This window comes from Miscanthus floridulus, chromosome 15 (genome assembly GCF_019320115.1).
Source record: "Miscanthus floridulus cultivar M001 chromosome 15, ASM1932011v1, whole genome shotgun sequence".
Classification (NCBI taxonomy): domain Eukaryota; kingdom Viridiplantae; phylum Streptophyta; class Magnoliopsida; order Poales; family Poaceae; genus Miscanthus; species Miscanthus floridulus.
In genome coordinates, this window is record NC_089594.1 from 40,595,820 (window position 1) to 40,619,454 (window position 23,635).

The window sequence follows — 23,635 nt, forward strand, 5'->3', positions numbered from 1 at the left end:
CTAATAATTATTATCACCACTACACTTCTATTTCCACCCTATGGTTAGAGCTTGCTGAGTACATTTGTACTCACCTGTTGTTGACTCATAGACTTCGGCACTAAGGAAGACCATGACTACAATGGCGAAGTGCACCATGAAGATTAGGAGTTATGCAAAGAGTCCAATCATAGGAGATGACATTGAAGCTTGGGGTTCAACCACGCTCAAGCTTGCCTATGGAATAGGTTATCGCTATGCTATAGAATATTATCATACTAGAGGCCACCATGAATCAGTGCCGCTCCACAATAGTAGTTTTCCACTAGCTCTATAAGCCTATGACTATGCCCTTAGGGCTACTATTGTAGAACCCTTTTTAGATATCAATAAAGCTCAAAACCTTTCTATTTAGCTGTGTATCAATTCTATTGATTTTGTGCATACTTGCGCGTGATCCTGGTGCAAGTACAGATGCACCTAGGACTCTAAGAAATGAGGGGCTAACAGTTCTTGTTAATAGGGGTTTGTGGTGCATAGAGGTTGTTTGTTGAGGCAAAGCTGGCAGAGTAGAGGTTTGTATGTTTGTTGGGTGAAACAATCACTCAAACACCAAGTTTGAACACAAACATAGAGTTGCATTCATTTCATGGTCGTACAATACATGTTAGAGGGGTTATTTATAGAGGTCCTAGCCTTTGTAAATCATATACATATGAACATTTTACCCCTCTCTCCAATGAATACAACCGCTTTAAACTATAGGGGCAAAGTTGTCTTTTGGTCTATGAGAGTTTACTCTTCATGCCATCATGTTGATTCCCGAAGTTTGAATGAACAAATATATCTTCTTGCCCCTGAACTTAAGTTTCTTTTCCTTAAGCCTTCTTGACTTTGCACATTAAGTGAAGTCCTCGTCCTATGCATCACCTTCGCATCTTCTGTTGATTCTGAGCAAAGTCCAAAGTCCATCTTCGCTCTTGAATTTCTTCTCATATTTTGTTCATTTTGTGCGAAGTCAAGATTTTACATTTGCTCTTGAATCCTATAAGCAAAGTTTGATACAAAACTTTGATGATCAACTCCATAGTCTTAGGGCTGTGTTTCTAGTAAAGTCAAATCCCAAATAGCAGCCACTCATGGGCGAAGGCCTACTCTGAAGGTTTGAATCCCATGAAGTTTTGATTTGAAAACAAAGATAGAAAACGTTGCCCCGAACTTCGAGTTGGCCATTTATATCCATTAGACATTGATTGTATATTTCAAATTTTAATGGTTGAATTTGGCCGGTGGAAGCTGAACAGTCGTATTTGACTCAAGCCACCTATATATACTGTGCCTTTCACCCCCTGTTTTTACTAGTTTGGCAGAGACGGTGGGTGCTGTTGTTTTTTCTTATGAAGCGAATGTGGGGGGTATAACCCTAGGTATCCATAGGGTGAGACATGGGCCGCACCATCAGGGGTGGTCTAGCCCACAAGATCAAGGCGTGCAATGCACGGCACTGGTCGGATATCTTGAAGATAGAGATAGATCTCGTCGGATATGCAAGATATGGTATTCCATATAATGCTTATCATTTAACCGAGTAGATTTAGATCTAACCGACATGTAACCCTACCCCCGATCTATATAAGGTAGGTAGGGGACCCCCTCAAACTCGTCTCATCTCATTCGCAATCAATACCATCCACCAGAACACAGGACTAGGGTATATGTCGTATTGACGGCCTGAACCTATCTTAACCTCGTGTCTCTACACATGTGTTACCATCCAGTTCCTTATCACGTGCACCTCCACCACACAATCTACCATCATGGTTATAACCTTCAGTGGACTATCGACCATATTTCATCGATAGTTGGAGCGCCAGGTAGGGGCGTGCTGATCCCATGGTGAACCAGATGGTGCGATTTCTGAGCTCTACGTACTCCCCCAAGCTAGGACAGTCTTTCATGATTGGATCGATGACCTAGGACATCTCATCACTGCTCGGCCATGCCGAGCAGTTCGTATTTGGCACCGCTAGAAAGTTGATGTCGGCCAGTGTGTTGGGATCTAGATTCCTGATGTAGAACCGCCTCGTGGTCCACCCTTTCAATGAAACATTGAGCAGGATATGGATGTATTGATTCGCCATCCCATCCCATAGCTGTAGGTATACACCATCGACTACCTTGGGAGATCCTTGGCCAGAGAAGGGCTTGAGACAGAAGAAATGGTAGAACAGATTGAAATGTGGAGCGATGCTGAGGAAGGCTTCGCACAAGTTGATGAAGATAGAAATGTGAAGGATGCTGTTGGGATTTAGATGGCAGACACTGATGTGGTAGTACTAGAGCAGATCACGGAGGAAGGGATGAACAGGGACTCAAAATCCTAGGACAAATTAGGCCTCGAAAATAATGAGTTCATGGGTGTGGGGAGTTGGTAACTCCTCACCTGCTGTGGGGTGCCATCCAACAGTCTCCTGGTCGGGGAGGATGCCTTCAATCACCAGCCCATTAAGATCCTCCTTGGAGCAGGTTGATGTGGCCCACTCTAGATCACAGCTAGTTTGAGGTCCATCCTCCATGTGGTTGTGCTTTGTCCCTTTGGGTATGGATTAGGTCTGGTTGGGGGAGGCAGATGCGATTGGATTTTTCCTGGTGGAGATTAGCTCTAATGGTGGAATAGTTGAAAGATGTGGAAGCAGGTGTGCGAGAAAGATGAAGCGATGGCAGAAAGTGGGGGCTAGTGCCGCTGTGCTCACCCCCCGCCTCTCTACATTCTAGGGTTTTTGGGGAACCACGTCGCGCGCTCGACTCCGAATTGTCCGTGGATGGATAATGGGCCATTAAAGGGGCTTTTAGGTTTTTCATTGAAAAAGTCCTTTTTGACAAAGGGCATCTTTTGTCTGATCTAATAATATGGTGCTATGTATGATTGGTCATCACAGTGGTCAAGTGCTAAGCACACTCCACTTCTTCGATCTTGAAAACTATTTTGACTTAATTTCTAAGACCCTGCTACAAGATGTTTCTCTATCTTCTAGTAGGCTCGAGGACTAAGTGTGTACACTTCACCTTACGGTGAGTATATTATGTTTTCTTGTTAGTGGTTCTCAGCTAAGCTGGGGACTGGCTGTGTGATCGACTAGCAATTGGAGTCTTCTATTTTTTTATCCTAGAACTAGGTGAATGATTCACCTACCATCAGGCTTAGGTACTAAGTGTGTACACTTCACCTTATGGTGTGAGTACTAGTTTTGAAATGGACTAAGTCCCCTTATTAACTAAGTCATGGATGATAATTATCTGACATTGCAAACAGAGCCTAAGTGTGTACACTTCACCTAAGGTGGAGAATTTTTAAATTTAATTTTGAGCTCCTTACATCCTTCTGGCAAGCCTTATTTGAGAGTTTGAGGCCAGCCGACTATTTAAACTGGTCGGATACCTATTTTTACTGGTTGGCTCCAAGTTAAACTGCTCGGATAGGATCAAGACGGCGTTGTTTAGCGGATACAAGGTGCTTGAGGACTAGCTCTAGGGGGTATAACTCTAGATACCCATGGGGTGAGACATGGGCCACACCATCAGGGGTAGTCTAGCCCACAAGATCAAGACGCACGGTGCACGGCACTAGCCGGCGTGCATCGCAAGGCTTCTAGAAGATATCTTGAAGATAGAGATAGATCTATTTGGATATGCGAGATATTATATTCCATATAATGCTTATCATTTAACTGAGTAGATTTAGGTCTAACTGACCTATAACCCTAACCCTATCTATATAAGGCGGGTAGAGGACCCCCTCAAACTCATCCCATCTCATTCGCAATCAATACCATCCACCAGAACACAAAACTAGGGTATTACATCATATAGATGGCTTGAACCTATCTAAACCTCGTGTGTTATGTGCCTGTGTTACCATCTAGTTTCTAATCATGCACACCTCCACCACACAATTTACCATCGTGGGTATACCCCTCGGTAGACTATCGGCCAGATTTCATTGACAGCGAAGTCAATTTATGTGAAGTCAACTTTGTGAAAACAAAATTTTATTTGAAAGGTCTCTTTTTGTTTTGTTGGTTTCTTTTATTCTCTCTTTAAGATTAGTTTCTTAACTTATTTTAAGTTTTGATTTGTAATTTAGATGGCTAGTCAAGAAGATGTTGGTCTAGTGACTTCGCCTATGGATTCGATTGATGCATGAGATAAATCCGGCGAAGATTTCGAGTCTATTTCTGTCTCAGAGTCAGAACTCATGGGAGATGACATAAAGTCTTTATGATTTGGTACAACTTTGATGGATGAGGCTGAATTACAAAAGTTAGTTGGCAAGAAAGTTGTTGAAAAAGATCTTGTTAAATTGCCAGAGGATGGGGTAATTCCCTAGCCAAATCCAGATGAGTGTGTGGTTTTCAAGGACAAATTTACTGTTGGTCTTCGCTTTCCTATTCAAGATCTGGTTGAGGAAATTTTGGATGCTTATAATATTTTAATGCATCATTTTACTCCAAGTGGGATTTCCAAAATTGCTTTGTTTGTTTGGGAGGTGAAATCTCAGAATGTTAATCCTGGTATTAAGGTTTTCTGTGCTTTTGATGAAATGCATACTGAATTCAGAAATTAGATGGTTCAAGGGAAGAAAGTTATCAAGTATTTTGGATGTTGTAGCTTCAAACCTTCTCGAGGTGTTAAGCAAATTTCTCCTACCACAAAAAATAAATGGCCTGATGACTAGGTGAAATATTGGTTTTATCATAAAGTTCGAATTGTTGAAAAGAAAGATGAGAGGGGAAAATGATTAAAAGGTATCCATTGGCAGCGAAGATGGGGAAAAGTGTTTTTGAGTGCAAGCCTACTCTTGGTAGTACCATGATTTGTAAAACTTGTGAGAAAGCTTACAAACTTAGTGCTTGTCTACAAGGTGTTAGGGACCTATGCGAAGGGTATATTGCTGCTCAGACTTGGCCTCTTCGCAAAGGTTGGAGTTTTTGTTGTTTCCATGAGAAAACTCTTTGGGGGAAAAAGTATCTATTTCCTGATAAAGAGTCTAGCAGACCCAAAAAATATGATACAGATGCTGATTTTGTTCATGATGTTGAATTGAAGGCTGTTGAGATCTTGGGAAATTTATCAAGAAGGAAAAAGATTTGCTTGACAGTATTCTTGGGATGGATTATCATCATTTGAATAGAATTTTTGAGATAGGCCATATTGAGTATGGCGCATGACCTCTGCCTACATATACTCGTGCTACAAAGCCAAGTGTTGAAAATACTACCTGCAAAAAGAGGGGTGGTGGTGGGGTTCTTAGATTTCTAAAAAAGTTGTGAAAAAGAAGAAAGTTGCTCCTATTACTATTTCTTCTGGTGATGCGCAAGAGGAAACTGAAGTTCTCAAAGAGCAATACATTGGAAATCAGGTAGGAATTGATCAAGAAGTTCATGATGTAGTGGTGAGATTGATAGCTCGAGTGTTTGGTCCCGGTGATTCTCCAACTTTATTGTTGACTCCTCGTGATGATTTTTTTCTAGAATTTTGTGACTGCTCCAGTGCTGTCAAGTACTACTCTTGTTGATGAAAATCCACCTCCACCCAAAGTTGGAGGTGAAAATGTTGTTGCTGCTAGTCCTAGTCCCCCTGAAGAAGGAGAAATTCCGAATACTTCTTCGCAATAGATTGCGGAGCCATCTTCTTAAAGTTTAACATACCGACTCCTCGAGTTGATGTACAAGTAAATGAGAATGTTGCTAACATTAACTCTGAGGTTGATATGGGCGGAGGTGATAGCCAAACTATTGTGGCTGCTTTGCATAATATTTCTGGCCATAAAGTGACTGTTTTTGCCAATGTTGATTTTGACAAATCTAATGAAGATGTTTTTGATGAAGAAGCCGAAGATGCTCGAGCTGGTCACTTGACTAACTCTACTATCAATATAAATACTGGAGAAAAAGTTTCTTGTCAACTTGATGATGGCATGACTATGGGTTAGTTGTTTTGTCTTTTCCTTTTTAACGTTGCTCTTTGTATAAGTTTTATTGATTTGTTTATTTTTGTTTTCTTTTTAGAAAATATTTTTTCTAGATTCGTCTCCTCAAAAGGAAACCACTGCTGATGTTGGGAAAATGAAAGAAGTCATTGTTGGTATTTCTTAACGTCTACGGAATTAATCCGCAAGCGTATGGAATTACCGTTGTAGCTTTCACTCGGAAGCATTCAGGGTATCGTATTTCACACATGGAACGGAGGTATTTCTTCAAGCTAATTCATCCAAGGACAACACAAGGATAACTAATAAGGGTAGAGATGGATTCCTATGGCTTTAGGATCTAAGGACCAGATAAACTCTACTACTACTTGCTTACTTCGGGCACCGGCTTACACTTGGTATGCCAAGCGATACCAGCTTGTCGCTCTGTGCCGAACTCGAATGTGGGGGATTACAAGAGACGGACAGGGCTATCACCACTTGCCGCCTACCCCACAACTGTGGGGCATGAGGCAAACAAAGGTTGCCGCTAGCCTAGACACCACGTCTATGCTATCGACTACTACTCTAGCATTAATTAGGGTTATCCATCTTTATCAGGGCCCTCTACTAGAGTATCCGCTACAAGAACAGACAATGAACCCACATGCAAATAAGAGTAAAGCTTAACTAATCAAAGACTTGTGAGCATAAGAATCACGAACACTTACTAAAATACCCGTAGAGGCACAAAGCCGGTGTTGGTGGAGGTACAAGCTTGGGGAGAATACTTTCACTTCCCCAATCTCTCCCTCACATCTCTCCCTACTACTTTTCAAGCTAGCTAGTGAGTAAGCCCTTGGAATGGTGTTGCTCTTGCTCTTTGCTCTTGTGTGTTGTGTCAAATGAGGAGGGGGAGGCCTCCTTTTATATGTGGAGATGGGAGGAGGTTCTTTAGAATATTCTCTTGATCCCCTCATAAGTGAGCAAACTGACCTCCAACCGACCTCCGAGATACGTTGAACCTAGCCCTAACCTCCGGAACCATCATTGCAAGGGTGGTATCTGACACCATGCGAAAAATGGGCCCGAGTGTCCCCAGTAGTGGTGTGTGGCGCACCTAGGGTGCAGCCGCACCCCCAACTAGGCCCAAATGAGCCTAACTTCGGTGGGTGGTCTTCATTGGGCTTCTAGATGGGTCCTGTAAAGTTTGACGTCATTTGGAGAAGGTTTGCTTCGGGTTTTGGGCTTTTTTCTTCATGTGATTGGTCCTTGATTTGCCTGGTAAGTGGGCCTTCTCCACTTGGATTCATGTCAGATGTCTGTATTGTTGTGTTTCTCGTATACTTTATTCACATTTTCTGTGTTATACCCACATGTCCTCCTATAAATGAACAAGCACCAAAACTTGTGGAATTCATTAGTTATAAGCCCTAATTCTAAGTTTGATGTTTATATGAGTTCATTTTATGTAATATTTGGCGGTTAAAAATGGGATTTAAGGACCGCCGACAAGCTTCCCCACACTTAGCCCTTTGCTCATCCTCGAGTAAAGTTTAAGGACTAAGATGGGTCAATCTCCCTGATATGATATCTACATACAAGTTATTCCAAGCTCACCTAAACCTGTGAATTTTTGGAGTGTCTACCACATTATCTTGGGTAATTGAATAATGGAACAGCATGGATTCAAATCCCCTAACTTTACTCTGCTCAGAAACTAGGGTTTTGTTTGATTTTGAAAAATGTAAATTTAGCTTTGCTCCTCAAATGATTCCCTCAGATCATTCAAGTTTGTATTTGATTCCTCACCAAGACATATCATAATTTTGCCTTTCTTCCTACTTCTAAAAGCTTTTTGTGGAGCTTTAGGTAGGGAACATCATGAACGTATACTCACATTGCATATATTGTAAAGTCAAAACTTGGATCCAAGGAGAAAGATGTCATACTTGTAGATTAGGATGTGCATGTGTGTGGATAAAGGTAAACTAATACTATACTCCTTTGACATGAATGATCTCTCTCTCTCTCTCTTTGGTTTTTATTTTGAGAGCATGGCTATTTCTTTTCCCCCTTTTTTCAATACATGAGCCTTCATATGCTCGTCATTTTTTTCTTTTTGTACTTGGACCTTCATGTGTACATATTTTTTTTCTTTTTGTACTTGGACCTTCATGTGTCCATATTTTTTTAAAGTTTTTTTTGCATAGACCATGTCTCTTCTTATAAACCACATATTTAGAGAGAGATCATTATCTTTTTAGAACATGTAGTATTTGCCTGACAAACATATTTTTTGTCTACTCCTAGTGTAGGAGCAGAGTTTTTGGTGGATCTAAATGGAAGCATGTTTTTGCAAACTCCCAGTGTAGGAGAACCATGTGTATGTGGAGTGTACGTGATCTTGATCTTGGAAGCATGATAACTTTGTCAACAAGGGTCAACAAGACTTGACAAAACTCAATGCAATAGCAAGTAGCATATGTAGAAGGTTCAAACATGTATAATTGGATATGATTTTGGTAGGAATTTGGATATCATTGAGGAGCTTGCTATTTGAATTTTGATTTTGCAAGATAAATCCCAAGTTCTTTTGCAAGAGAGAGCAAGGTTCATTTCCATCCTCCTATATCTCATATTCCAATTACCTAGATAACATGGGGTCCCTATGATAAGTTGTTCACAAGTTATAGGAATATTGGTGAGGAATAAAGAGTATGCAAAGTTTAATCAAAGGATATCATGAAGATGGAGCGTCATTTTGATTTGTTCAATTTTAATTTTTATTTAAATGTAGTGAGTTGAGGGTAGTGTTGCACAAACCATCATTTGAAAAGGAAGAAGGAGCTGAGGAGAATTAGAGGTGGTTTGGTTGAACCAGAAGTTCAGCCGACCCTCTCTGGAACCATCTACCCTGTCCTTCTGCATGCTGTATCGTCCGATGTTGTGTAACATGTTGGTGGGAGATCTCGAATGTGTGTTTGTTATGCTTAAGAGATCTCCCCCACACTTATTTTTGTACTTGTCTTTATTTAGCAAAAAGAAACAAAAAGTGGAAATAAGTAAGTGCTCTACCAGCTAAAACATAGGAGAGCCTAGATTTTATTTATTATTTATAATTAGTACATTTATTTTTAGTTTATGCATTTATTATATTTTTTTATTGTTCACCCAACTTTTTATCTTATAGAATAACTCATACAAGGCTGACGTGAAATTGCAATGTATTCCTGGCCTTAGTTTATCTCCATTACAAATTACTTCCATTGTTTATGAAAATAATAACTCAAAGTTCATTAACCAAGATTAAACACCATATCTAATTTTGATTAAAGAAAACCATTTTAACATAAGCACCATGCTTAATTTAAAAGGACCTATGGATGTACCATATGAATACATCCAAACCAGAGCATATGACATAAATAAGGGAAGCATGGATTTGTATGAGCAAGTTTTATATTCTCGTCGAGACAAATATGAGTAAAGTTGGTGAACATTTTGTTACCTTTGCATACCTGAGTGTATGTACTGGCAACGAAAGTGAATGAAAGTCTTGTAGCTATTGCAGCGGTGGTATGATTCGATTTAGGCGAGCAACAAGGCTGGCCACACACGGTTAGTGTGTATTGACCATGGCTTTGGTGGTACAAGAAAGGCTTAGGAGAGAACCCTTCTTGCTTGTATGTGCACAACAGCAATACTAGGTGGAGTCAAGTGGCACATTGATGTTTATGGTGGCCATGTGGGGCCATCCTGCTCTTTCTCTCTCCTCTTCTCTTTTTATATTGTATATGTTTTTTATTTTTTCTTCTCCTATTTTTTATCATATTGTCGGCATGAAAATGCATTGACACACGATAAGCTAGAAGGATCTGCTCGATGGAGCTAGAGATCCGCTTGGCTTCAACGTAGGGGTAACCGATCCTACGAATTCCTCCTAAGACATGCCAGTCAATTTGACCCTACAATTAATAAGGAGAGAAAGTTTATCAGTAATTTAAGGTGGAACATGCCGGTCTTTGCCCAGACAGTTCCAAGTGTGCCGCTTCGGGAGCAGCCAGACGGGAAAATCGACTAAATAGCCGATACGCACAGAAATCGGCTATTACGGATAGTAAAGCTTATGGATTGCGATTAGTTTTATGTTGATGAGTACAATGCCCGCAGACATAAATGAGATCATTAGCTAGGTGGATATTACCAGTATGAATTGTTGAGCCGATGAATCTAATCAGGAAAAGATATAGCATGTAAACAAATCGACTGTCTAATACCAATGGATCTACAAATGCTCTGAATCTAATCTGTTACCATCAATAGTGAGGTTTGACTAGATCAATGGCAGCTATGATGATAATATTAAACTAAAACCAAAGAATCCATAAAACCATCTATACTTCAATAGGCTTTCCAAAAGACATGCTATACGTGAAGGCTCAGATGAATCGGCTGAAATAGCCGATTCAGGTCAAAAGGGATTACAACGTGTGAACAATTGACTATTTCATATGGACAAACCTATGGACTCATCAAACTTAACCTACTATCTCTAACAGTGGGGTTCGACCGGATCGATGCAGCCGTGATAAAGACAACAAATCAAACCCTTAAAGTAGACAAATCTATTCACGCTTAATAGAATCATGGACACACACTGTAGGCGTTAAAGCATAGGCGATCAGCTATTTAGCCGATGCAGGCATAGCAAATAGTTAAGGTCATGCCTAATCGAGAACAAATCTACTAACTACCATCCTCCAAATCTACAGTGCCATCAGTGGGGATCGACTAGATAGTTACAGCCATAATAGTGAACTATAGACTAGATTTAACTAACCAGCAAACCTCTTCAAGATCATACACGCCTTAATCACGTACTATGCATAATCAAGATCGAAGTAGAATAGCCGATGAAATGTAACCCATCGCTCAGAGTAAGAAACATCGTGTTGTAATAAAGTGAACGATGGACTGAAAGGATATAAGGCCGAGCTAAATTGATCTTGACTGGGTGGATTGATGTTGCTGCAAACTAATAACAATGAAAACATCAGCAAGATCAGTAACTTAATGAATCTACCCGAAGGACGCCACCCTTAGATAGAGCCGATAACTGGACCTTAATCTAGTTCGAGCAGTGGAGGTCGACCTGATCGATGCAGCCATACTTGAACTAGACAAGAGTTGATAACTAGCTTATACTAGAGTTTGCAGTGGAGGTCGACCACATCGATGCAGCCATACAAACCAAAGTATAAACCATGATGGTACTTATAGACAAACAGGAGGTCGGCTGGACCGATGTAGCCCTGCTTGCTGAAGAACTCAGCAAGATCTACTCTACTCCTACTCCTAAGGGTTGGCCGGAGCCGAAAAAAGGTAAATTGTATTTGATTGATTGGATGATCTTTTACAACGTCTAGGGTCCAATATTTATACCCGAAGCCTAAACATGAATCCTACTCAAGTATGACTCATTACAATCTTTGGTATAAAAGAAAACATTCCTAACTTAAGATAACTTGGACCCTAATCTTTCCCCTTTTGGAGAGTCCGATATGTATTTCCTGATGCCAACCATAGCTCATTATCGTTATCTACTGACATCATTCAAAGAGAGCCAATTCTAGTGTCGCATCTGAATCAACTGATATTGATCCTTATGCAATCGATTCCTTAATCGACGCAATTTTGGAAGCTTCGAGTTCCTACGTTCCTTTTTTACTTCCCTTTTTTAGCCCTTTCCTTTTTTACTTCCCTTTTTTTAGCAAGGCAGAGTTGACATCATTTTTTAATGACCTTTGGTGTGTATGAAATCTTGTATTGAGACTCTTCCCCAAACTTGGACTGTTGTGTGAAAGTCAAGTGTGCAGTGTCAGGGTCTCCTCTTAAGTGTGTTCCATCACCAAAGGGCATCATGGTGTACAGTTGATGTAGCTCCCATGTTCTCAAGCATCATATGTCCCTTGCTCTTCTTGATCTTAACCTATAATAGTTAGCAACCAAGAATACCTAAAGGTGCCTACTATCTTGACAACATGTTCTAGCTTTTATTGAAAAGGAAAGTTCTTTTTTTCTTCTTTTTTTATCTCTTTTTTATGATAAAATCTAGGGTATCTCCCATCATTGCTTAGTTTATGGTCATAAGCTTGACCACAGGAACTTCATCTTGCAGCTATCTATGGTGGTGTAGTTCCCAGCTTCACCACTAAGCATTTAACATTATCGTTCAAGCTGCAAAGTTAGTGCCATAGTGCTACTACAATATTTGCAATATTTATGATAAACGAAGGCATCTACATCCATCCTTCCGACAAGTTTGAAAACGAGGATCAAGAGATGGTTGCAATCTTGGTAGAAGTAAGCGGCACTAAGCAAGATGAACTCTAGCGACTCCAAAATTGAGCATGAATCTTGAGGGATTTTGAAAGAGAAATTTTCATGCTCATCTGTGGAATCCTTTTCCTTGGACTCCAGAGTCGGTGCTTCACGATTGTCCATGGCACAGAACTTTTCATTCTTAAGAACTATATCTTGTAGGATCAATGTTGAATCTTGACCACTGTCAAGAATAATGTTTTGATTGCCAGAGGGACATTGCTTAAGTTCAAGCGAGGGTGATAATAGACGTTCTGTTTCACAAGAAAGCTTAGGTGAAACAAACTGGGATACGAACTTCACCTCCTCGAATCGGTCATGGTTGGGAGATGCTTGGCCATAGGGATTTTAGGGTGAATGGCGGAAGCAGTTTTTGCAAACTCTTCATTAAGGCTCCCATGGAAAGGTTTTTCTTGGAAAAGATTTTCAAAAGGGTAGCCTATAAGAAGATCAAAATCGAGGATGGCATAGATGTGGAAGTCTAAGTGAACCACGGTTCCATCGATTTCAATCAGCACGGTCCTGACAATCCCACTACACTCAAAGATGAGTCCTGAGGGACTTTTGAAAAGTTTGTTGGTCAGGACTAGTGGCATGTTGCCTAATAGATTTTTTGCAAGGAATTCTAACATGATACTAGTCCCGACTATGGGGTTGTGCATGGATTCTACAATAGTTCCCCTTAATGAGCAAGGCATGGTCGTGGAAGGTGAAAGAATCCAAATTGCTTTAGAAGAACGTTTCACTTCCATCAACCATTCCTTTTATGGTTCTACTTTAGGGGAAACTTCCTCAGAAGGAAGTGTAAGCTTTTTGTTCCTAAAGTGTCTTGAGGTATTGCCATAATCCCTAAATTTGATAGGGAACTCTGAAGGATGAATCACTCTTTCCTTCAGTGTTCGTGGTTCGGGTGAGGGCTCATGAGTCGAATGTAATGATGATATGTGTTTGGATTCAACTGATGAGGACTCTCAAAGCTTGATGTGACTTTTGCTTAGAGGGTTCTAGTTTTCATGATGGAGGAAGTGTGTCTTTCTAGGAAGTTTCCAAGGACTTTCACTTGTTCCATCCTAGGTTTGTGTGTAAAATGATCTCCGGCAGTCATGTCTAAGCATAGGTCAGCTTCTATGTCAAGACCCAAACAAAAGAGATGCAACAACATGCCATCGGGTAAAGACATGTCTAGGGCAGAGTGTATTAAAACTAAAAGCTAGCCAAAGCTACACCTATGGATTCCTTCTCGTATTGCTCAAAGTTGAGGATCGCCCTTGGCAGAGAGATGATATGAGATATAGGGAAGAATGCAAGATAAAACTTGTCTTTAAGTTCTTCCCAATCCCCATTCATACTTTCTATGGCTTGAGTGTACCATTGCTTTGCCTTCTCTGTGAGAGAGAAAGGAAATAACTTCCACATTAGACTTTCTTATGTCATGCCAGGGATGCTCAGGCATAAACATATTTCCTCGAACTCTTGCAAGTGATGGCAAGGGTTTTCATTATCATGCCCTAAGAATGGTTGTGCCTGAACCATGGCTATCAAGCCAGGGTGGAGTTCATAGCTAGATGAAATGTTTGGTTTTGGTGGTGGCTCAGAGAACTCGCCCTTTGAAATGGACCAGCATTGGATAGGAGTTGGCTTCATGGTGAAAATATTATGTGTTTTTTAAAAAGAAAACATACAGGATATGAAGATGAACTAGGTTCAAAGAAAATACAGCAACCATTCTCCAGGAATGGTGCCAGAAAGCTTGTTGGTATTTCTGAATGTCTATAGAATTAATCCACAAGCGTACGGAATTACGGTTGTAGCTTTCACCTGGAAGTATTTAGGGTATCGTATTTTCCATAGGGAACAGAGGTATTTATTCTAGCTAATTTGTCCAAGGACAACACAAGAATAGCTGATAAGGGTAGAGATGGATTCCTATGGCTTTAGGATCTAAGGACCCGATAAACTCTACTTCTACTTGTCTACTTCGGGCACCGGCTTACACCTAGTCAGCCAAGCGATACCGGCCTATAGCTCTATGCCAAACCCAAACGTGGGGGATTACAAGGGAAGGATAGGGTTGTCACCACCTGCTGCCTACCCCTCAACCGTGGGGCATGAGGCAAACCAAGGTAGCCACTAGCCTAGACACTACGTCTATGCTATCGACTACTACTCTAGTGTTGATCAGGTTTATCTTTCTTTATCAGGGCCCTCTACTAGAGTATCCACTACAAGAATGGACGATGAACCTGCAAGCAAATAATAGTAAAGCTTAACTAATCAAAGACTTGTCACCATAAGAATCACGAACACTTACTAAAATACCTATAGAGGTACAAAGCCAATGTTCATGGAGGTACAAGCTTGGAGAGAATACCGACAAGTCCAGCACTTCCCCGATCTCTCCCTCACATCTCTCCCTACTACGTTTCTAGCTAGCTAGGGCCTAAGCCCTTGGAATGGTGTTGCTCTTGCTCTTGCTCTTGTGTGTTGTGTTAAATGAGGAGATGAGACCTCCTTTTATAGGTGGAGATGGGAGGAGGTTCCTTGGAATTCCCCTTGATCCCCTCATAAGTGAGCAAACCGACCTCCTAGATACGTTGAACCTGGCCCAAACCTCCACAACTATCATTGCAAAGGTGGTATCTGACACCACACAAAAGACGTGCCCATGACGCCTAGTAGTGATGCCGGTGCACCTGGGGTGTGGCCGCATCCCAACTAGGCCCAAATGAGCCTAGCTTTGGTGGGTGGTCTTCATTGGGCATCTAGATGGGTCCTGTAAAGTTTGATGCCATTTGGATAAGGTTTGCTTCATGTTTTGGGCTTTTTTTCTCCATGTGACTAGGCCCTGATTTGCCTAGTAAGTGGGCCTTCTCACCTTGGGTTCATGTCAGATGTATATATTGTTGTGTTTCTCATAGGTTGAAAGTGGAGCTGGGACTTGACTCATTGTCAATGCCCTCCCTGACTTTGCCTTTACTGTGTGGCCACCATCACGCAACCATCCAGGACATGTTATGGGGATTGAAGGGGTGCCTGGCCAGCTCTTGAGGCCCCTTTAGCTGTCGATGGCTGATCGGAGGGCCTGGAATTGCTCATAGCGCATCAACTGGGCAATAAAGGGGAGCCCCCTAGGGTGCGGCGCCTCTATCCCATCTCTGGCTTCCTCTCTTCTTCCTCTTAGATCCAACTCCTGGCGACCATGGTGACATTGAAGTGTGATGTCTCCCTCAGAGTGAGTCTGCCCTCCATCGTCCAGACCACCCCTCAGGAGAGTGGAAGGATTCTAGCAGTCCAGTGGCCACAACTACATGCGATGGTGGGCTACTCCGTGGTGCCTCGACCAACTGGCCGCATCACGAGTTCTGTAGGTTACAGACCATGGTAGCTAGGGAAGGAATTTAGTGTAGATAGCAGGAGATTTAGGAAGAATTAGAGGAACTTGGATGGGGATTAGTAAGAATAGTAGCACGGGAGCAAGAATAGGTAGACAAGATGGAGGTAGAAGACAAGCTCATGATACTAGAGTTCAATTCATCGATAGCTTGTTACAGGAGTTGCCTTAGTGTTTATATCTTCACCCACATCTACTAACTTGGACTCAACCCAATGGGCCAACACATTAGCTCATGGGCCCAATGCACACACACATCGGCTCACAGACCCAATGCACACACACATGGTTGGGTCATGACATTGCCTCATGTGTTGCTAGCATAGGCCAGCCTTTCCCGACCCTTGTTGGGAGTAGGAAGACCCTAGCGTCATTTGGCTGCCCGAGGCTTTCCTACCCTCCTGCCTTCTAGAGAGCCTAGGAATCCAGTGGCGTGGTCGGCTCGGAGGTGGTTTGTCATAGAACCGACCAATTTATAAGAGCACAAGTACAATGGCGGCCCACAAGCAGTTGCATTGTCATACTTGAGCCCATATAAACCTGGTAGTCCATCGAGTGCCATGACGGGTCTCGATAAACGATCCACATACAACCAAGATCGTACATGATTCAACATACATGTCACATATTACATAAAGTTCATAGATATAGTTCCTTCATTAGAGTACAAAATAAAGTTATTACAAACCAAGTTTGATAGATAGTAGCGGAAGCAAATTAAAGTTCAAAAGTAGCATTTGCCAACATAGTTCAAATATAGTGCCAACACATGATCACCATCCACAAAAGCATATAGAAGGATTATTAAAGATGCCCACCCAAGGCTCACTGCTCATCCACGGCGGGATAGAAACAATTCTAGCAATAGCCTTGATAGACGGTACCATCTGCAACAATGGGAATAAAACCCTAAATACGAGAAGGTACTTAGCTAGACTTACCCATCACAAACTAGAAATAAATGACTCCAAGGATTTTGCAAGGCTATATAAGTGGAGGTAGCTTGACAACATTTTGCATAAAAAGCGATTAACTCAGTTATACAGTTATACTTAGGTCATCAAGTTAATTATAGCTATTCATCTCTAGATTAGCAACTATCCTGTGCTAAACATGTGATACATCATTTTAAGAGCATACAATAGTAACCATAGCTGGTGTAGTAATTCCATGTTTATTCGAACCATCACATTCCATAATACAATTACTACTATGTTGGAGCTAGCCAAGTTTCTCACTATCCAGGAGAGACAGTGATTCAAATCGATTTCAACTAGCTAGAAATTTATTACTAACACAAACCTAAGCAGACCAGATCGATGGTTACCTTAGGTCACCTTTGGTACAACTCAAGTCCACATTTTGCGGGTTCGCCCAGCGCTGCACAATTAGGGACAACCAGCTGCCATGACATTCAGGCTCGGCCTGCCCTTGGGCTCATGCCTGGCTCCCTGCACATCCTTACTACCATCCAGAGTGTGCACTTTGATAGAGCGGGGCCTGGCCTATGTTGAGCTACTCGGCTTCGTGGTCGGAATGAGTTATCCGGCCAGCTAAGTGATAGGCATGCGTTCAATCTTGTCAGAAGTGCCAATAATGGTACGGTCCTTAATCAGCACAGACATAATTACATGAGTCAACCCACACATAGACTCCACTCAGCCTCCATTTACATTACCCCATGGTTCTTTTCCATGATAGCAAATATAGCCAACCGTGCTTCGGTATCGACCTATATCTCGCAGGTGACAGGAAATCACCTGACTTCTACCGGTCTAAGCATGGCTAAGCATATATTCGATCCTGGACCTACACAGGGTTAAAGGTGTATATATCTAGACAAGGTAGTTCCATGCATCAAGTGTTTCTAGTCAACTCTTATAACCTAATGCATCAATCATAAAGGACTCAAGTAGTATTTTGTAAAACACTAGGAGACTTATAATGCTCCGGGGCTTGCCTTTGAGAAAAGAGGTGGGGCGGTGATCTGGGCACTCAGGGAGCTCTTCTGGAGTCTGCTCCTCTTCTTCTGGAGCTGTGGCTTGAGGAGTCTCCTACTAATCCCCTTCCTCTTCTTCGCTGAATTCCAGCAATGTTATCTCCTCGGTCGATCCTATATGCATGAATATGGCATAAGATATCACGAATGCATGTATGATGACACGTATAATATGATCACACATGATGAATGCATCCTCGTAAGCATTTTCAATAGTACGGTATTAAAGTAATACAAGTGCATCATATTCTACCGAGTAAGTGCATATCTCTTCTCTATTACTTAAGCAAATACTTCTGCAATTCATTTACTAAACCACAAAACAGCAGCTAATTTCTATAACCAATACTGGAGTTATATACATCAAAATCATATGGTTATGGACATTCTGTAAAGCTTATAAAATTGTCTACATTTCTTTTAATACTCTTGATGTGATTCAACAGTTATCTAGGTCAAACAATTCAATCAAACAAATCTGTCCAGAAAGAAAACAATTAGGGCAACGAACTTCTAACAGCCAAAACTCTTAAACCATAAGGCCTCTGACTATGAACATTTAACACAAGGTAGATTATTAAGTTATCTACAACTTTGTTATTAACAAGTTTTACAACAAAGATCATTATCAACATGAAATCATCCACTCAACCGAAACTATATATGCGACCATTTATTTGAATTATAAAGCAATAATTAATGAGTTACATACAACCAATTTCTTCTAAGCCTTACTACTAACTTCAAAAGTTCATATGTATCTCAAGAACCATAGAAAACATCATGGTCAATCACAATTTGTTTATTTAAATGCTTTTCTTAATTTAATTAGATAATTAGGGGAAATAATAAACATATAACAAATGTGCACAATAAATTCTCATAAAATTACAGTGGCTTCCAAGTGCTCCCATTAGACTACTGTAAAAATTTCATACCATTTGGACATGTATAAGGTCCCCTACAAAAAAGACAAGCTAGCAAGGCCTATTTTAGTGAAAATAGTTAACCCTATAGAAAAATGTTAAACAATAAATTATATTTTTTTAGCTTCCTATTAGTGCCATAATACTGTAAAAAATTTGCATAGCAAGATGTTACATATTTTTATCCCTATAATTTTCCTCAGAAAATGATATTTATTAATAGGTAAATAGAAAGATCATATTTCAATCAAGTTTACTACAAGCTTAATATTTTTCCTAGCTAGAGCATGTCAACACAAGACTAATAAAATTGGAATCACAATTTTATCACATTTGTAGCTCAAGATATATAATTTACAAGATTGTAAACATTCAAAAAGCATTTATCTAAATACATTTTAATCACCAATAAAAATACTAGAAACTATAAATATCATATTTTTATAAAATACTACACTTCCTAAGCAACACAACAAAATTTGGTTCACCAAAAATAGACCTCTACAACTCAACTTATGATTTTTCAAATTTTGTACATAAATCTATGAAAGAAATAACAGAAACCCTACATAGCAGTCGCTGACAGAGGGGACCCATGGGTCAGTGGGGTCCACCGGTCAGTGACAAAAAATAGAGCACGGTGGCGGGCTAGTGTTATCTCACTGACAGTGAGGTCTCCAGTCAAACCGAACACACCGTGGTGATCTACTCACTGAGCCGCATCGATTGACCTAGGTGGTGGTAGCGCAGATGCGACGGACCATGCTCGTCGCCGGCCATGGCCGCCCGGCGGCGCTGCTCGCTGGTACGCCAGCCATCTCCGGCCACAGCAAGGCTCGGCGAGAGGCGTGTGAGCTCCACATTGATGACGTGACCCTATTGAGGCTACCTAGGCTAGGCGAGGTGCTCCGATGAGCTCTGCCTGCATGCGCGGTGGCGTGACGGTGAGAGTGCGGTGGAGCTACGTGTCGTGTTCTGCGCCGATGAGGCAATGGCTTGCCGTAACATCATGCTACATGCTAGTGTGCATCCTATCCAAGCTCTAACGTGTGGAATCAAAAGCAATGAGCATACAAGCTCAGCAGCGGTGAGCTCGCCATGGAGGCGGCCATGGAAGCTGAGCTCTTCGGCGAGGACAGAAACAGCGATTTCGCCCTCACCGTAGCTCGTCCGGTGCTGCAACCAAGTCAAGGAGGTAGAGGGGAAAATGGTGAAGCTAGCTACGAGATGGAGGCAGCAATGGTATGGTGGAGTGGGCGCTAGGCGATGGTGGAGCTACTCGGTTGCTCGGCAGCGCTCAGCTCTTCCACGGCAAGGGCGAGAGAGGGCAGTGGAGAGGGAGCGAGTGAGTGGGTGAATGCGAAATGAGGTGCGTGGGGTCTCAGGTATTGAGCACTGGTGCACTGCGGTGAGGGCCCGGCATTGGCCAGCGGCGGCCATGTAGTAGCCATCCTCTGTTCACGGTCAGCCACAACAACCCGACCAAGTGTCTGACATCACGATTTTAAATCCTCCAATCTCCTAATCCAACAGGATTCAGTGAATGATGCTAGAACAAAACTTGTAGAGCTATATACCAGCTACAAATTTTCTTAAGAAACCAAAGTCCAATTCTCAATGGTTAGGATGAAAAATTAGCACAAAGTCAAGCCTGTCAAACTGTAAACCCAGAATGACTTAGCAAATTTTCCAAGTCCCAAAATCAATGAAATGTTGATTTTTGTGAGCCAAATTCAAGCATGTTAGGAGACGAACTAGCCTATGACCCAAAACTAAAAGTTGTTGCTCTAATCAAATACTACAACTTTTCTTTAGTGCACACATCCATGCAAAGGATTAATGACATAGTCCAACCTAGGTCAAACATAACACTTTCAAATGATGACTTACACTACACATATGTCTTAGAGACCAAACTAGCCTTAGGCATGAATACCAAAGTTGTTCATAGTGACATGCTAAACATGTTTAATGTATTCCTAAGGTCACACAAGCATTTCATACATTGGTTACATATAAAACTTCCCAGGTCAACAAGCATATCATCACTTAGGAGCTTAATTAGATAAAGTGATCTACATGAACAATGTTCCATTTATCATCCTAAGTGTAGCTAAGGTGCTTTGGTGACTAACATCAACCATTTACACTTATTCACTCATGATCATAAGCAAACACAAAGGAAACATAAAATAACAAGGCATGTTTCACATGTTTCAGTTGTAGGTTTCATATGTAAAAGCTTATATATGAATGCTTGATGATTATGCTCATGCAATGCAAGTAAAATTAGCCTAACACCTAGGGTGTTATAGCCCCTCCCCCTTACAGAAATCTTGTCTCGAGATTTGCAAGACCTACCATTCTTTGACAAAGGCGGGATAAACCTCACGTAAGTAATGCTCCCGTTCCCACATGGCATCTTGTTCACTGTGGTTATTCCACACCACCTTGTAGAACTTAATGACCTTACTCTAGGTTACTCTTTCCATCTCTTCTAACACTCAGATCTATTTCTCTTCATAGGTCAAATCCAATTGGAGCTCGATGTTGGTGGGTGCATTGGCTTCCTCAGGTATACGAAGACATCTCTTCAACTGAGAAACATGGAAGACATCGAATATGGCACTCATCTCTGGGGGAAGTTGTAACTTGTAAGCGACATTCCCCTTCTATTTAGTAATCCTGTATGGCCCTACATATCTAGGTGCAAGCTTTCTTTTCACTCCAAATCTCTATACTCCTTTCATGGGTGACACTTTCAAGTATACATAATCTCCCACTTTAAAAGTCAGTGGTCTTCTTCTTTTATCAGCATAACTCTTTTATCTTGATTGAGCTACTTTCATATGTTGTTGGATAATGCACACTTGCTCTTCAGCTTCAGTGACAAAGTCAATACCAAAGTATCTTCTTTCACCGGGCTCAATCCAGTTCAAGGGAGTTCTACATTTTCTACCATACAAGGCTTCAAATGGAGCCATCTTGATGCTTGCTTGATAACTGTTGTTGTAGGAGAACTCGGCTAAAGGTAGCCATTTCTCCCATGAACCCTTGGAAGATATAACATAAGCTCTCAGCAAATCTTCTAAGATCTAGTTCACTCGCTCAGTCTATCTAGAAGTTTATGGGTGGTATGCTGAACTTCGGATTAGTTTAGTCCCCAAGGCCTGGTGTAAGTGCTCCCAAAAATGAGCTATAAACTATGGTCCCCGATCTGAGATTATAGTCCTGGGTATTCCATGTAGTTTCATGATCTGAGAAACATACAGCTCAGCATACTTCCCACTTGATATGCTATGTTAACCGGTATAAAATGTGCTGACTTGGTGAGACCATCTATAATGACCCATATGGAATCGTGACCTTGTTGTGTCATCAGAAGGCCTATAATAAAGTCCATACTTATTTTTTCCCATTTCCAACCTAGAATAGGCAAAGGCTGAAGTAATCCAGCAGATTTCAAATGAACAACCTTTACTGTACTGCAATTATCACACCTAGCGACATAGGCGGCGATCTCTTTCTTCATCTTAGTCCACCAAAAATGGGTTTTCAAATCTTGATACATTTTGCTGCTACCCGGGTGGATAGACAACTCGGACGAATGTGCTTCATCTAAAATTTGATTTCTAAGCTCACGGTCTTTTGGTTCCTTGAGTCGGTCCTCAAACCATAGCACATCTCTTTCATCTAATCTAAAATGCTTTGTTTCTTGCTCTTGCATCTTTCTCTTGATGTGAAATATACCTACATCTGTCTTCTGCAGTTCTATGATTTTGCTCTCAAGTGAACAACTAATAGTGATATTGTGCAGCACAACAAGATGTAACAAATTAAATCCATCTTACAACAATGCTTCCAAAGTGTTGCAATGAGATTTCTAACTAAGTGCATCTGCTACAACATTGGCTTTGCCTAGATGGTAGTGCACTTCTAAATTGTAGTCCTTAATCAGCTCTAACCATCTTCGCTGTCTCATGTTTAGCTCAGGTTGAGTGAAGATATATTTGGGACGTTTGTGGTCAGTATATATGTGACATACGTTGCCTAACAAATAATGTCTCCATATCTTTAGCGCATGAACAACTGTTGCAAGCTCTAAATCATGCGTAGGGTAATTGACTTCATGTTTTCTTAACTGCTGAGAAGCATATGCAATAACTCTTCCTTCTTGCATGAGCACACACCCCAAACCTATACCCGATGCATCACAAAACACATCAAAAGGCTTTTCAATATCAGGTTGTGCTAAAACAGGAGCTGTAGTTAACATGGTCCTTAGGGTGTGAAAAGCTGCTTCACACTCTGGTGTCCAATTGAACTTCTCATCTTTCTAAAGTAGTCTAGTCATGGGTTTAGCTACCTTGGAGAAATCCAGAATAAAACGATGATAGTAACCTGCTAACCCTAGAAAACTTTGAACTTCAGGAACCGAAGTCGGGGCCTTCCAATCCATGACTTCTTGTAGTTTAGATGGGTCTACAAAAATTCCCTCTCTTGATAAGATGTGACCCAAGAAAGGTACTTTACACAACCAAAATTCACATTTGCTAAACTTGGCATATAACTTATGTTCCCTTAATCTAGACAGAACAATCCTCAGATGCTCTGCATGATCTGCCTCATTCTCCGAATAAATCAAGATATCATCGATAAACACAACCACGAACTTGTCGAGCTCAGGCATGAATACCAAATTCATCAAGTACATCAAGTAGGCAGGAGCATTCATCAGTCCAAAAGACATGACCAAATACTCATACAAGCCGTACCTAGTGGAGAAAGCTATTTTATGTATATCCTTTGGCCTGATTTTTATCTGATGATAGCCTGACCTCAAGTCAATCTTGGAAAATACCTTTGCTTTTGCCAACTGATCGAACAGGATATTGATACGAGGCAAAGGATACTTGTTTTTGATGGTCACAGCATTAAGTGGCCTATAATCCACACATATTCTCAAGGACTTGTCTTTCTTTTTTACA